The sequence below is a fragment of the Lissotriton vulgaris genome, chromosome 6, assembly GCF_964263255.1.
Source record: "Lissotriton vulgaris chromosome 6, aLisVul1.2, whole genome shotgun sequence".
Lineage (NCBI taxonomy): Eukaryota > Metazoa > Chordata > Amphibia > Caudata > Salamandridae > Lissotriton > Lissotriton vulgaris.
In genome coordinates this window covers 549,459,499-549,474,131 of record NC_141694.1, presented here as the reverse complement: position 1 = coordinate 549,474,131, position 14,633 = coordinate 549,459,499, and positions in this window count along the sequence as shown.

Genomic DNA, 14,633 nt, shown 5'->3' with positions numbered 1-14,633 from the left:
ACTATTCCAGTATCTAGCTCTCAGCTTAACATGTTTCCCTCTTCTAGGATGGGCTGCACCTTTTGCTTTGCTGGTTATTGATGCATAGTTTCTGATTTGATAGTCAATCAAAATGTGTTTTAATTTCATTTTTTTTATTCTGCTTTTCCTTTATTAAGTTGACATTAGAAAAAAACATCAAAAAAACAAATCAGCAAAACGAAGCAGCTGACATTTATACATGGGACACCTTATCTGAAATGATGACAATAATGCTCTTTATCACGGTGTCCTTTCATAAATTCGTTCGATTGAAAATATGTGGCTTGGCACTGAGATAACATAGACGGGAAAAGTTCAGATGTGAAACGAAATAGACCAGATTGCAAAAGTCTGCAATTCTCAAAAGCTGCGCAAAGCGTTTTGTATTAATTAATGTTATAAAGACTCCTATTCAATTGGCGATACACATGCCAGATAGAATAAATACTAAGCTGAAAAAGCACGATATATGTGCTTGACTCTTCTCTATCTTTTAATTATTGTTTTAAATTATATCGAACCATCTTTTGAGAATATCCAGATTTTCACGTGCGTGTCATATGTGACAGGGGAGTATTGCTCAGTGGGCAGAGGATTATTTTGCATTTACATAATTATACGCAGAGACAGATGGGATATACAGTGCACACCAGATGCGGTCACATTTTATTCCACAAACGCTCGCTCAATATGTAGGAGGAATTTGTAACGATTATGTAAAAAATGTGATGTTCTATTGAAATATACTGTAATATTGGTACAACAAAAAAGGGGAATCAAAACAAGTAGAACGATTACCCTGAAGGAGGAATAAATACAGCTGCAGGGGTTCACTATGGTCCAGTCAGAATCAGAACATTTTTATTTGTAGTTTCTGTACTGGTCTGACAACATCTGTATCAATTCACTTTTGATGGAAGATTTAATGTAATGTCTTTTGCTTTTGTTTTCTTACTTCAATAAAAACGATTTGAAATAAAAAAAAAAAATGAAAAAAACTAAGGGCAGTAATTAAGTGAGCGAGTTTGTACATTTCCATAGCATATAAACTGTGAACCGTTGTATTGTGCTGCATACCAAAAATGAGCTATTGAACTGGGTTAGCAAAAGGTATTGTAGAAAAATATTGCTAGCTGAGCATTATATGTGTAAGGCCTCTTGAAACTATTTTGAGCATGCCTTTGTATCAAATGAAAATACATTAAACACGAATTCTGTCTTCTACTTGAAACTAATGTTACTTGTGTCAATGACGTGAAATCAGCTCTCTTTCCATAACCGAATCCATAGCCCCAAACACAGATGCAATTGATTGTATGCACGCACTAGCTCGCACGCACATACCTACACGCGCGCGCGCACACACACATGTTGACATACTTGTGGGCACAATGGGACTGATTTTGAGATTCGGTGGGCTTAGGTTTATCCGGCAGGATGAATGAGCATTTTGACTGCGCCATCTGAACGGACCCAAGGGACAACTCTAAACATTATCAGGGCAGTTTCTGCCAATATTGACAACTCTATCAAAGATGATGAACACCCTTTAAACTTTTACAAATGTTTTCATTTTTCAAAAACAAGTTCCCAAAGTGGGAGTCCTTGCAAAGTCTTATGGTAAGAGTCTGTTGGTGAAAAATCTAAAACTAATGACCTTTAACATCAAGGAATTCAGAGCTCTGAGAATGATGGGGAATGGACATGGGAGTGGCAGTCTATGTTTCTGATGAATGGCCTACAACTTTGTTTCGGCCGTATTATTATTATTATTATTATTATTATTATTATATTCTTATATAGCACCAGATTCGACCCCCGAAGGGGTATCTCCGCGCTTGCCTTGGGAACCCGTCCTGGCTTTTCCCTGTGAGATAGCCCCTACAGGGCATCCCCAAGGTGAAAGCCAGGCATCCCGCCGCGGGGGGGCCGTTGTGGAGATTAAGCAAGCTTAATGCCCAGAGTTGCAGAGTGTGAACCCAAGATTAGGTCAGGCACCGAAGCGAGAATTATCGAGTCCGTGGACATTTGGGCTCAAGACCCTGCCGCATTGGGAATTGAACCCTGGTCCCGGGTCTGACCTCTGCTTCAGGGTCTGCCTGCTCTAACCAGTGAGCCACACTTCGTATTATAGGTACCATTGACTATAATGCAATTATCATTATCATTATCATTATCTTTATTTCGGTTAGTTTCAACTATAAAAGGTACATTTTTTAGAACACTTTTCATTTGAGATCCAGTTAATGTAAATATATCTATTACAAATCAGCACAATAGGGGTATTTAAATACAATGACAATGATATTACCAGTTCCGACTATCGCCTTTAAAACTTATATATCATAATAAATATATTCAAATATAGGCTTAGGCAATTTAACAAAACAATGGGGCATATTAAAAGCCAAGAAAGCGGAGATAAAATTATCTCCCTATTACCTAGCTGTCGCTAACACCAGTTAACGACAGCTAGTAGGAGATAGCGACCATCTTGGGCCCCGCTTTGCATGTCAGTGATATTTATCACTAATGACATGCAAAGTGGGCGTGCCAAGATGAAACAGTCGCTAACATCGCTATCTCATATTACCAACTTTTGGAGATATTCGCGCTAAGCGCGAATATCTCCAAAAGCTAACACCTGCCCCTGAGCAGTTCTTAGCCATGTTATCCAATGGTAGGTGGATAACATGGCTAAGAGCAATAGCTCGGTAATGCATGAATATCGCTGACTTTTCAGCGATATTCATGCATTTCGGCCGATTTTTATCGCTTAGGAGATAAACCTTGATAATAGCAAGGTTCCTAAGCGATAAAAATCGCCGCAACTCGGCGATAAAAATATCCCCGCTAAACCAACATAGCGATAATTATCACTAGTTGTTGGTAATATGCCCCACTAATTTGAAAAGTTATGGCTTTTCCATTTCATTTATACATTTAATTATGTTTGAGTGGAAATTTCAGTTTGTACAAGTCGATTGAGAATCCTATTGTTCCGTTGGTACACACAGTTTATAAAGTGCAAGTGCATAGTTTTCTAAAACAATTACAAAAGTATACATATTCCTAACCTGTCATAGTTTCAGCCCAACTTTAGCTCTTATAAGGCTCACATTAAATAAATATCTACTCACCTTGAAAACAATCAATTGTGAGGTGTCTGCCTTCAGTAAACGTTCTGCCTCACTACAACATCTAGTGTTCAAATTTCTACAAACTAGCTTAATCCATTTTTTCCTTGGTATGTCATAGGGGAGACAGAAAAATAATACTTGTAGATAATTTTCTTTGTTGTCATTTGAGCATAATATGCACAAATCACTACTTTTACCATCAATAGTATTCCACCATCTTGATTTGTTAGCATTTGTTTGGAGCACCCCATATCTAAACTTCATGTACAAGGATTTCGCTAGTTGAGGGCGTACCTCATCTACGAAGGGTTCAAACTGTGCTACGTCTTTAAAGTGCAGAAAGTTTGACGTTAAAGACCCAATAGAGGAGCTATGTAGCACACTGTGGTTAATATGAACCCAGAAAGTGGACATTAATATTTTCTTACAGTGAGATAACCCCAGCTTCGTCATCCATGATGCAACATGTTTAAACCATGGGATGTCCCTACTATCGTCATTATTCATGATCTCTTCTAAGACTTCTTTATAACCAGCTCAGGAGTTGACCATATCCTCACCCAGAATAAGAGAGGTCTCAGCAATGCATGATGGTCAGTGTGTTTGATATTTAGATTCATGACAATCGGGGTTAAGGGGGTTCTATTAGGGAGACTTAGTAATTTCCTAAAAATGTTATTGTCTCCCTGTTCAAAGCTCTTCTTACAATAAGGTTCCCATATTTCTGCACCATGAAGGGAAGCTTATTGTGCTTTGTATTCAAATACTTCCAGAGCAGGGGATACTGCCTTCGAAGTACTCTCCTCAAGCTTCTTTAAAATCGGTGAAGAATTTTGTAGTAAAATGATCTTATTTTTTTCCAATTGCGGCTTCCAAGACAACTTAATATCTAGTGTGATGCCTAAATAGCTAAAACTTTGCACGTACTCTAGTTTTTGGTTGTTTAGCATTAGATTCTATTTTAATGATCTATGTGGATTTATTGACATGTATTTGGTTTTGCTGGAATTAATCTAGAGGCCTTTCATAGCACAATATGTTAGGAAGGAGTTCATTAGGCATTGCAATCCCTTTAGGGTTTGTGAGATTAAGATTGTGTTGTCAGCGAATAAGAGTGCTGGCACTACATCAATCAATCAATCACTCAATTTGAAGAGCGCGCTACTCACCCGTGAGGGTCTCAAGGCGCTGAAGGGAGGGGAGAGGGGGGTGCAGCTACTCCTCGAACTGCTAGGTCTTGAGGTGTTTCATGAAGGTGAGATGGTCCTGGGTCAGTCGTAGGTGTGCGGGGAGGGAGTTCCATGTCTTGGCTGCCAGGTAGGAGAACGATCTTCCTTCCGGTTGTGGTTCTGTGAATCCGAGGGACGTGGCGAGGGCGAGGCTGGTGGAGCGGAGCTGGTGGGAATGACAGGCAGTTGTTGAGGTATTCGGGGCCCGTGTCGTAGAGCGCTTTGTGTGCGTGGGTGAGCAGCCTGAACGTGATCCTCTTGTTGACGGGAGCCAGTGGAGGTTTCTGAGGTGGGTAGATATGTGGCTGTGGCGAGGGATGTCCAGGATGAGCCTTGCGGAGGCGTTCTGTATGTGTTGCAGGCGTTTCTGGAGTTTGGCTGTGGTTCCTGCATACAGGGCGTTTCCGTAGTCCAGTCGACTGGTGACGAGGGCCTGGGTGACTGTCTTCCTGGTTTCTATGGGGATCCACTGGAAGATCTTTCGAAGCATGCGTAGGGTGTTGAAGCATGAGGAAGAGACTGCGTTGACTTGCTTGGTCATCGTGAGGGAGGAGTCCAGGATGAATCCTAGGTTGCGTGCGTGGTCCGTGGGTATCGGTGGGGTGCCCAGCATCATGGGACACCAGGAGTCATCCCAGGCGGATGAGGACTTCCGTCTTATCCGAGTTGAGCTTCAGATAGCTGAGCTTCATCCATTCTGTGACATCTTTCATTCCGTCCTGGAAGTTGGCTTTGGCGGTGAGGGGTATTTGGTGAGGGAGAGTATCAGTTGGGTGTTGTCGGCGTAAGAGATGATGTTGCGTTGTGTTTGCGTGCGATGGCGCAGAGGGGGCTCATGTAGATGTTGAAGAGGATAGGGCTGAGTGAGGAGCCCTGGGGTACGCAGCAGATGATTGTGGAGGTCTCGGAGTGGAAGGGTGGGAGGCGGACTCTCTGGGTTCTGTCGGAGAGGAATGATGTGATCCAGTCCAGGGCCTTTCCTTGGATCCCAATTTTGTAGAGGCGGGTTATTAGGGTGCGGTGGCAGACGGTGTCAAAAGCTGCTGAGAGGTCGAGGAGGATGAGGGCGGCTGTTTCTCCATTGTCCTTCAGTGTCCTGATGTCATCGGTGGCTGCGATGAGGGCGGTCTTGGTGCTGTGGTTGGCTCGGAATCCTGACTGGAATGGGTCAAGCGAGTTGTTTTCTTCGAGGAATGCTGTCAGCTGTTTGTTGATGGTCTTCTCGATGACTTTAGCAGGGAAGGGGAGGAGAGAGATGGGGGCGGAGGTTCTTGAGGTCTTTGGGGTCCACTGTCGGTTTCTTCAGTAGGGCGTTGATTTCTGCGTGTTTCCAGCTTTCAAGGAATGTAGCTGACGTGAAGGAGTTGGTAATGACGTTCCGGAGGTGAGGTGCGATGATGGTGTCTGCTTTGTTGAAGATATGATGAGGGCATGGGTCGGAGGGGGAGCCCGAGTGGATGCTGTTCATGACGCGAGTGGTGTCTTCGGTGCTGATGGGGGTCCATGTGTTGAGGCTGGAGGTAGGGCTCGTTGATTTGGTGGTTGGGGGCGGGGTCTGGGGTCTGGGGTCCAAAGCTGCCATGTATGTCTGTGATCTTGCGGTGGAAGAATGTGGCGAGGGAGTTGCAGAGGTCTTGTGACGGTGAGATGTCGTTGTTGCTGGCGCTGGGATTGGAGAGCTCTTTCACGATGCTGAAGAGTTCCTTGCTGTTGTGGGCGTTGTTTTCCAGCCGCTCTTTGAATAATGTCCTTTTGGTGGTGCAGATCATCTGGTGGTATTCGCGGGTGGTGTTTTTGAGAGTAGTCATGCTTTCTTGTGTCCGCTTGTGGCGCCAGGCTTTTTCGAGGGTTCTGCACAATTTCTTTGCGATTTTGAGGGCGTCTGTGAACCATGCGGTTTTTCTGTTGCTAGTCTTGCCTGGGGGTTTCTTCAGAGGGGCAAGCTGCGCAGTTGGTGATCCACTGTGCGAGGGTGTGCACTGCGTCGTTGGTGTCGGTGGTGTCGGCAGCTGGGTTCTGACTCAGCGATGTGGTCAGTTGGTCTGTGGTGACCTTGCTCCAGCATCTGCGGGGGAACTGTGGTGTCTGGTGGTGGGAGGTGGTCTTTTTGAAGGTGTAGTGGATACTGCTGTGGTCGGTCCATTGTAGTCCGGAGGAGTGGCTGAAGGAGACGTGGTTGCTGGCGGAGAAGATGGGGTAGAGTGTGTGGCCGGCGAGGTGGCTGGGCGTGTCCACCAGTTGCTTGAGTCCGAGGTTGGCGAGGTTGGCGAGCAGGGTGGTGGTGTTGCTGACGTTGTTTTTCTCCAGGTGGAAGTTCAGGTCCCCTAGGAGGATGTACTCTCCAGAGGCTAGGGCTTGCGGGCTGATGAAGTAGGCGATAGTCTCGCTGAATTGTGTTCGTGGGCCCGGGGTTCGGTAGATGAGGGTTCCTCTGAGGGTGGTCTGGGGGTCGGTGTGGATCTGGAAGTGTAGGTGTTTGGCGGCGGTGAGTGTGTCTTCGGCATTGGTCGTGATGCTGATTGTGTTCCTGTAGATAATGGCGACTCCTCCTCCGGTTTTGTTGATGCGGCCCTTCGGGGTGATTTTGTAGTCGTCCGGGATGGCTATGGCGATGTCGGGTGCCGAGGAGGCGTTCTTCCAGGTTTCCAAGAGGAAGGCGACGTCTGGAGCTGTTGTGTCGAGGAGTTCCCAGAGTTTCACAGTGTGCTTGTGGATGGAGCGGGCGTTGAGCAGAATGCACTTGATGTGGTTGTTGTTGTTGTTGCGGTGTTCGGTGGGTGGGGTGCAGGTACTGAGGCCGGTGAATTTGCAGGCTTGGCAGGTGAAGGGTCCATGGGTGCGCTTCGGGGTGGCTTGGTAGCAGGCGGGTGCTCGTCCGGTGTTGAGTGCGTTGAGGGCGGTGGAGTCGTATCTCAGTCGGGCAGCTTGGCTCCGGCGGGGGCCAGGGGTTCTGGTGCTGGGCGTGGTCCAGGCACGGACGGGTGCAGACAGGCTTGCCTTTGGCGCGACAGCGGTGCGCCCTCCGCACGCGTCCGCTGCGCAGGCACGCAGTGGCCTCCATTAAGAAGGGTGCGAGGGAGGGAGGAGCAGGTGGGAGGGGGGGTGGGTGCCAAATCAGGCGCGGGGCCACAGGGGAGCAGCGGTGGGAGCGGGTAGTGAGAGAAAATGGCGGGAAAAGCAGAGGCAGCAAGGTGGCAGCAAGGGTGATGCTGACGCGGCGGGGGAGCGACCTGGCCTGTGTCCAGGGTCGAGGGTCGCTCCCCAACTTAGGTGCGTGGTGTGTGGTTCTGGCAGCCATTCAGATAGTTAGGGATGTCATTCACATATAGTGAAAAAAAGTTGGCACCAGTAAGCACCCCTGGCGCATACCCCTTCTCACCGGTATTGCCTGGGTTAGTTCACCCCTCGGGCCCCATCTTACTTTAGCTAAATTGTCGTTGTGGAGCCTAATTATTTGTATGAGCAATTTACCTGGGACCCCTTGTCGTCTCAGCGAATCCCAGAGTAAATTTTGGGGTATGAGATCAAATGCTGCCTTTAAATCTACAAAAGCAATGTATAAGTGACCCCCTCTTAGATGTATGTATTTCCAGAATAAGCATGTAAATCTAAATGATTGGTCAATCGTACTGGTTTTGATTCTGAAACCTACCTGGAATTTTGAGAGTACCCTATTGTCTTTAATCAACTTATTTAGTCTATTTAAAATGTGCCTAGCAAAACATTTTTGTAAAATATCTATTAAACTAATAGGGCGATAGTTTGCAGGGTCACATCATTTGCCTTTTTAAAAAATCGTGGTAATTTCTGCCCCTTTCCATGTTTCAGGTATTGGTGTGCCTGCGACTTTTGCATTACATAGAAGGTTTATGTAAGGCCCCTAAACATTGATATCATGCTTAAATAAATCTCCCAGGATTATATCAGGTCCTGGCGCTTTCCCTGGTTTAACTGCTTCGATTGCCACTATTGTTTCTTTCAAGCTAAAGTGTAGATTGGGAACCTTAATATTAAGTAGCAATTCTTCTATGGTTTCAGATTACAAGTGTTCGATGTCTGAATAAAGATGGGAAAAATGTTCAGTCCAGGTATTAGTATCCATAAAAAGGTCCCTTTTAACGCTTCCGGGACGATTCCCTTTTGCTATTAATCTCCAAAAACCAGAATGGTCCTTGGACCTTACAGTACTAATAAAATATGTCTAGGTATTCTCATCCCATGTCTTTTTAGCATTTTCTAAGGTTCTCTTATATTTAAACCTTTTTTCCCTGGTTATAATTACATTATTATTTTTGATTGCCTGGATAAGTTCTGCTTTTGCTATCCGGCAATCTTTGTTGTACCAGGGGTTTGTCGATATTCCTCTACAGAACTTCTCAGTCTGGCAACATCCTTAGCCACAGACTGCCAGCATGGGCTTAACATCCCTGGATGTATTCCGGGTGTCTCCACTGTGATTTCACATGCGGTAAGCAGCTAGACGCCTTACCAATTAGCCCGTCACCCATACTGAGTGTGCCCAAAATGAAATGCATTGCCCTGAACCGTTGGTCTCTGGCTAAACATAAGACCTAGATCTTTGATTTACTCAGAGACTCTAGCTCAGATGCACTGTTCCTCACCAAAACCTGGCACTCAGATAGCTGGAGCCCGAACATCCTCAGCACCATCCTGGAGGGCTATGCAATAGTTAGAAAGGATTGCTCCCCCCATAGGGATGGCGATCATTTTCAAACAGTACATCAGATGTACGCTTACAGACACAGAGGTGAAGGAGTGTGAAGAGTACACTCCCTCTTGACTCTAACCTTTTCCAGCACTAGCTCTATGACAGGCTTTCTCATCTATTGAAAGGTCCTGCGTCTATTTTTGCGTCTTCATTAGTGGACTGTCTTCTCTCCTGCGCCCTACAATACAACAACTTTGTGGTCCTAGGTGACCCAAGCATACACTTAGAAGATGCCAATTGTTTTCTGGCAGCTTCTATTATTAATGATGACATCTGCCAATTATAACATAGGGTCATCAGCTCGATGCTTATCTTAGGCCATTTGTTAGACCCATTGTTTGCTAACTCACATGCTCTGTCTGATGAAATACCCAACCCCATTCTGTGGTCTGATCAGTATATGATCCCCTTCCAAGTAGATCTGGCGAGCCTACAATCTATACAACCAGTGGTACCTATAAGAATGGGAAATGGGCCAAGGTATCTACAGAGGCTTTAATTGAAGCCTTGCAGACCAAAAACCTTGTGTTGGGTAAGGACTGCGACTCAGCCAACCAACTACTGGAAAATTGGATCACCAGTGCTCTCAATAGGGTTGCCCCGCTTAAAGACTGTATAGCATGCAGAACCAAACCCTTAGTGGAATGGTTTAATGCCGAGTTACATTTCCTAGAAAAATGTTGCAAACAACTTGAGCATATCTGACATAAAGCAAAGACTGACACTAGTAAACAAGAATATCATGCTTTTCTCTGAAAATGTATCATAAAAACATTTGCACTAACAGGGGAGTTTTTTATACCAAACAAATTGACTCTGCCCAGAAGTCAGCTAGGGAATTATTCTCGATCGTTAAATAATTGGCAAAGCTAGATCGGGTCACCTCACAGGCCACCCCCACCCCAGTGGCGTATCGAAAGTCGTAGGGGCCCCCCTGCAAGGTGCACAGAGGGGCCACGCTCTGGATTTAATCCGGAGCTCTCTGGTGTGAGTACAGTGCTGAAGGGGCCCCCTACAGCCCCTGCGCCCCCCCGCACTGCGGGGGATGCGGGTCCTGTGTTACGCCCCTGCTCCACCCTAGAGAGTTGCAATACCATTGCTCAATTATTTCATGACAAGGTGGCGGGTATATATCAATCCCTTTCAGAATTTACCAGGAAGTTCAGTAGCCAGGAAGCCTGGGCGGAAGACCAAGATATGACAGTGGGTCTGCCCAGCTTCACCCAGCACTCCTTGGATGAACTACAAGCCCGGATTATTGGGGTCAAATCAGGTTCTCCCAAGGACCCTGCACCCTGAAGATCTTGAAATGAGATTTTGAATACGATACAATAACTGGCGCATCCCTGCGTATCAGCAGGGAAGCGCCAGTTATTGTGCGCACAGCTCCGTCATCTTGGATGTGCCGCATTTATAATGCGTCGCATCAGGGAGCAAAAATGGCACAGATGCGTCACGCATCAGTCACGTAAAATCGGCGCATTGCTGGAGTTGCGTCGCAAGTGCGACGCAGCTCCAGCAATGCTCCGGGGGCTCCATCTCCACAAAGCTGCGTCAATCCTTACGCCATCTTCAAGCAGGCGCAGGGTTTTGACACAGCATGGGCCCAAAGTGACATCTTGTAGATTTCACTCAGGCACTTCTGCGCCGAAACGCCCCCCCAGCACTGGAACGCGTACTTCTGACGCAGGGCTTTACAATGTGACGCATCAGGGAGATGCGTCACGTTGTAAATATCCTGCACCATGGCGCATCTTTTGCGCCACCGCTGCATCACAAAAGTGAGGCAACGGCGGCATAAAAGAGGCGCAAGGGGCTTGTAAATCTGCCCCTGTGAGTCAAGCCGACTACCTTCAATTGCAACCCACCTGGAATTTAGGTTGATCCTGCTGAAAGCTCCGGAGCTACAGACTTCCAAGATTTGACCGGAGCCTTGCAGAGAAGCAATTCAACACTGTTGCATCAAAGTCAGCCTGCTGCAGGGAATCACTCAACGTATAAGGCTGAGACTTCCCCCTTAGTGTATCAGACCAAGGGTTCCATGGTGGTAGGACTTAAACTTTGACTTTGTCCCGTGTTTCACAGTACAGATGACAACCTGTATGCACTTTTAAGGGGGATTAGAGAGCCCCTTGCAGGAAGGTACAATAAGTGATGGCACCTGCTTGCAAGGGGATGTCTGGGGGGGTCTATGGGACACACTCTACTCCTCCAGAGGGCTGCCATTAGGGGACCCACTGACAGTGCGCATCTTTTTAGGTGGTGTACTGTCAAGGCCCCTCCTGCCAGCTTCTTTGGCTTTGCACTCACATCTGTAATATGATGCAGGCACAAAGGTAAAGGGATTCTTTCATTTGCATGAGAACATGCCCCCATGCAAAATCAGGGAATGCCCTCTGATGATGGCGCTGGCCCTTTATGTGCTCCAGCGGTATTACAGAAAGGGACGTACAAGCGTCTGCAACCCTTCCGTAATACCAAAGTGCCCTGGGGGCACGCAAAGCAGGCACAAAAGCCTGTTGCACCCCCATGGCACTCGTTTAAAGTGGCTCCTAATTTCCAAAAGTGGTGCTATATGTTTTTAAGCACTAAAGTGTTTATACTTTAAAAATTCACATCTCTCATCTCCTTCATTGGATGCTTGCCGTTTTGGTGTCTATTTGTTCATAAAAATAAATGTTATAAACTGTAACTGGATTTTTATTATGTATTGTGTCTTACTTATTTAATGCAGTGGCATTTTTAAATGCTTTACACACCTGCCTGCTCATTGCCAGCTACCAAAGGGTTGAACAGGAGAATAATTTATTGAGAACTCAACTGACCCTTTTATTGTGTTTGTGGCCTCATTACTAGCAGTAAGTCACTATTTATCACTACTAATCATCCACTTGCCTGCAAAGACTGTATCCCAGACTGTTGTAAATATTTAATAAAAATATGTTTTATTCAGCATCTTTTGTGTAAACAAAGCTATTATAATGGAGGAACATGTAGCAAATGTTTACCGAAAAATGTATAGGCAATGGCACGAATGGAATGATAATGGAATACTTCAACAGTTTTGGGTGTTCAGACATTTTTTCACAATAGATGAACATCAAAACTATGTTTTCTTTAAAAGATACATCATGCTACAGAACCTTCTTTAGGTATGTAGCTTGTGTAGGAATCTTGCGGGCGGACGGTACAGAGTGGATGATGCATATGCTCAATATTCTAACAGTGCATTCATAACTGATGCTGCTCGTGCACCACATGCGAACTGTACTTCACTTATGATGCATTTCATCCATGGCAGCTGAGTGTGTCAATTTCCAGGGTGTGTCTGCTGAGATTATCAGTTATTGTTACGAAGGTAAATGCTTGATAAGATAACAGACAGGAAAACCATCCTTAATAGACATGCCATTATAAGCCATGTTACGTCCATTGTGTTGATGGTCATGATGCCATATATCTACAGAACCTGTACTTTTCAGAACAAACGTCAGAGGCACCATGATGGATGATGGTCAGAGGAAACATTCCAAGACTGACAAAAGGATTATTCAAAAATTTCTCCTTTATTGATATGCCTAGTGTCTTCTAGCAACATATAAGAAAGGGAATTATTAATAGGGGTGGATAGTAGTCAACCACAAGTAACAAAGTCACTAATCTGTTAGGTCCAGTTTAAAGGTTTCCGCGATCAACCGCTGGTAGTACAGAGGCTTAATTTAACATGTTGAAAACCTTTAGAAGTACCAAAACAGTTAAAGTTACAAATACAAAGACCATTTCAATTTATACAGCTAGAGTAAAATAAGCAAAATGGCACCAAAATAATACAAATCTAAAAAGGGGAACTGGAGATATCAATTCTTAAAGATGTAAGTAAAAAAAACCCAAGAAAGAGTGAAGTGGTAATGATAGTCTATGCTCATGATTGACCACAACCTACATGTGATTCCAGGTCAACATGCGTGCAGGCACATCCAAGTTTGATTTATTCCCTTGTGATTTAGGGCCTCATTACGATACGGTTGGACATACATTGAACCGACACCATGGTGGAAGCAGGAACGCCCGACTAGTAGTTGTAGGTCCCACTGGCCCAATAGGATGTGAACGCCTTCAAGGTGGTCGCAATGTGATATTTTGTATTGGGGCATGTGCTGCGGGCTAAAAAATGAACATGGACAGAATGCAGAACAATGTCATACATTCACCCAAGTACAGAGATCTGGGCCTAAATCCATGTTTTATTGCTCCCCATGACATTCCAGTTTAAACCCAGCCATATGCAAATCAGTCTTGACCTTGCGCCCAATGGGAACAGTCCAGCTTGAACTGCCAGGCCAAGTCCTCTCTGGACTGTAAACAAGCATCCCAGGACCAGTTTCAGGGTTTCACTCTTCATCAGCCAGGATTGCTTGACTCCATGGGCATCGCGATCACGGAACCCACGTCTAGGCATACCTGTCCCACTCGGGGTGACAAATGCAAAATGAACAATTGATGGACAGAATGCAGAACAATGCCATAAATTCACCCCATTACATATATCTAGGCCTAAATCCATTGTTTTATGCTCCCCATGACATTCCAGTTTGAACCCAGCCATATGCAAATCAGTCTTGACCCTGTGCCCAATGGGAACAGTCCAGCCTGAACTGCTAGTCCAAGTACTCCATTGACTGGAAACAAGCATTCTAGGACCCGTCTCCGGGTTTCACCCCTCATCAGCCAGGATAGCTTGACTCCAGTGGAATGAAGAGCACTGGACCTATATCTAGGCATACCGTCCCACTCCGGGTGACAAATGCAAAAAGAACAATTGATGGACAAAATGCAGAAAAATATCATACATTCACCTCAGTACAGAGATCTGGGCCTAAATTCATCATTTATTAGCTCCCCATGCCATTTCAGTTTGAACCCAGCCATATGCAAATCAATCTTGACCCTGTGCCTTAGATGCAGCAGAACACAATAAACACATGAGATATCCCTGCACTATGTGGCAGGCAGCCCATGGTGCCTGCCACATGGCACAGGAATATGTAGAGCCCATGTCAGAGGATCGGGGGGACAGGGGGGACTGCTACGAGCCGTCAAGTCCCTTTCCACCTGTCTTTTCAAGGTGACTTAACCACCATGAGACGGCCAGTGGAAAGGGACATTGTAATCCCTACCGCAGTGCCTGAGCAGGCACTGCCACTGTTGTATAGATTTAATTCCCTCCTATGCACTGACATTCTCCTTGAGCACATCGGATGCAAGGCAGTCGGTCTCTCCGCCCGCTCTCCATACGCCTGCCATCATATTGCAGTGGGAGGTCCTACAGGGAACACTGGCAGTGGGACCTCCCCCGAAGGCCTGATAGTGGCGTGTTCACTGCCATCGTAATGAGGCCCGTAGTCCCTGAAAAAGAATTTGAAATCCTCAAGCGGGGCATGGTTGCAGGGTGTATCCAAGAAGAGTTTCAGGAAGCTGGCTAGCTTTTGGACAAAGTCCTGCTAAAACAATTCT